Here is a 2,211-nt window from a genome sequence, read left to right as displayed (position 1 = left end):
TTTCTTTCTTTCTTTCTTTCTTTCTTTCTTTCTTTCTTTCTTTCTTTTTGTGGGGACACACAGTCTCACTCTGTCACCAGGCTACAGTGCAGTGGTGCTATCTTGGCTCACTGCAACCTTTGACTCCCTGGTTCAAGTGATTCTCCTGCCTCAGCCTCCCGAGTAGCTGGGACTACACGTGAGTGCCACCACGCCCAGCTAATTTTTGCATTTTTAGTAGAGAGGAGGTTTCACCATGTTGGCCAGGATGGTCTCGATCTCCTGACCTCGTGATCCACCTGCCTCAGCCTCCCAAAGTGCTGGGATTACAGGCGTGAGCCTGTAAACGTTTTAGTTTTGGTAATTGCACTATGATTATGAAAAATGTTGGTATTAGGGGAAGATAGATGAAGGGTAGAAAGGAACTTTCTTTACTATTATTGCAATTTTTCTGTAAGTCTAAAATTATTTCAAAATAGACAAATTTTTAAAGTGATCTGAGCTAAAATGTTCTAAAGTGTTTTTCATCTGGGGTCGTTAAGAAGTTATTCTGCTTGGCTGGGTGCAGGGGCTCACGCCTGTAATCCCAGCACTTTGGGAGGCCGAGGCGGGTGGATCACGCAGTTAGAAGATCCAGACCATCCTGGCTAACACGGTGAAACCACGTCTCTACTAAAAATACAAAAAATTAGCTGGGCGTGGTGGCGGGCGCCTGTAGTCCCAGCTACTCGGGAGGCTGAGGCAGGAGAATCGCTTCAACCAGGGCGGCGGAGGTTGCGGTGAGCCGAGATCACGCCATTGCACTCCAGCCTGGGCAGTAAGAGCAAAACTCCGTCTCAAAACAAAACGAAACAAAAAAACTATATGAAAAAGTCTTTCTCTCATTGTTTTTACAAGCACTAAGAGTCTCATTTAAAAACATGGCTGGGCGCGGTGGTTCACGCCTGTAATCCCAGCACTTTGGGAGGACCAGGCGGGCAGATCACTTGAGGTCAGGAGTTCCAGACCATCCTGGCCAACAGGGTGAAACCCCGTCTCTACTAAAAATACAAGAATTAGCCGGTCGTGGTGGCGCGCGCCTGTAATCCCAGCGACTCGGGAAGCTGAGACAGGAGAATCACTTGAACCCAGGAGGCAGAGATTGCAGTGAGCTGAGATTGCACCACTGCACTCCAGCCTGGGCAACAAGCGCAAAACTCCGTTGCAAAAATACATACATACATACATACATACAAACAAATATTGCCGATTTGGTAGGCAAAAATATATGCAAATTCTGTTTTAACAAATATTAATAAAGTTGAACAATAACCCAATGTAATTTGTTACCTATCTGAAAGACATGCACATTCAGGGAGTTACAGCACTTTTTCATGTCGTGCAGCATCAATAAATTGTTTTCTAAATGTAGAAAAAGAGCACAGGCTAACGCAACGTGGGACAGCATGCAAAGCCATGAGAAGTGGGAAAATGGGAGAGAATCTGGGCGTGGCTTACAGGGCCACTGAAGTAAGACAAACCCTTCGCTTCACCTGTGGCCTCCCGCGGCGGCTGCGGCTCCTTTGCAGGACCGGTAGAGGGTGCGCGCGGTTGAGTCCAGCAATTGCGAGGACCTCAGCGGCCCGGCACTGATGCCTCTCCGGACTGTGGCTCCTCTTTCCCAGGCCGAAAGGCCTCCGCTCCGCTGCGCCCCGGCTCGGCCGCACCCACTGCGCGTTTGTGAGCTGGCCATCGGTCACACTGGGATACTCGAGGAGGAGGCGCGGGGCCTCCATTCAATTCCCTAAGAGGGACCCGCGCTGGCCGCTGCAGGCGGGTGGAGAACGCGCGTGTGAGTCTCTGGCTTTCGTACCAGAATCTCCCTGGGAGATTTTACAAGCCCCTCCAATGTTATGACTGAATTGGTTTGGGGGTCGGTCCGGGCATCTAACGAGCAGCCGGGATGGAGAATTACGTCTGGATTCTGGTCCTCAGTAGTTCACTCACGTTAATCTACCCGCGTCCATTTTCGTGGGATTGTCTTGCTCCGAGGCCCTTCCACTGAGCTTTATTTTCCTGCCTGATTTAGGGGTCCGCTAACAGGATAAACAGCGGACCATACAGGTACGGTGCAAATGGCACTTGGTGACGTGGAGGACCCAGCTTGCCACCGTTGAGGCAGCTCTCCTCAGGTTCTTTTGTCTTGGTTATCCCCGAGCTATCTTCAGGAACCGACAGGCTACCCCACCCCAC

This window comes from Piliocolobus tephrosceles, chromosome 8 (assembly GCF_002776525.5).
Source record: "Piliocolobus tephrosceles isolate RC106 chromosome 8, ASM277652v3, whole genome shotgun sequence".
Lineage (NCBI taxonomy): Eukaryota > Metazoa > Chordata > Mammalia > Primates > Cercopithecidae > Piliocolobus > Piliocolobus tephrosceles.
Note: the sequence above shows the minus strand (reverse complement) of the source record.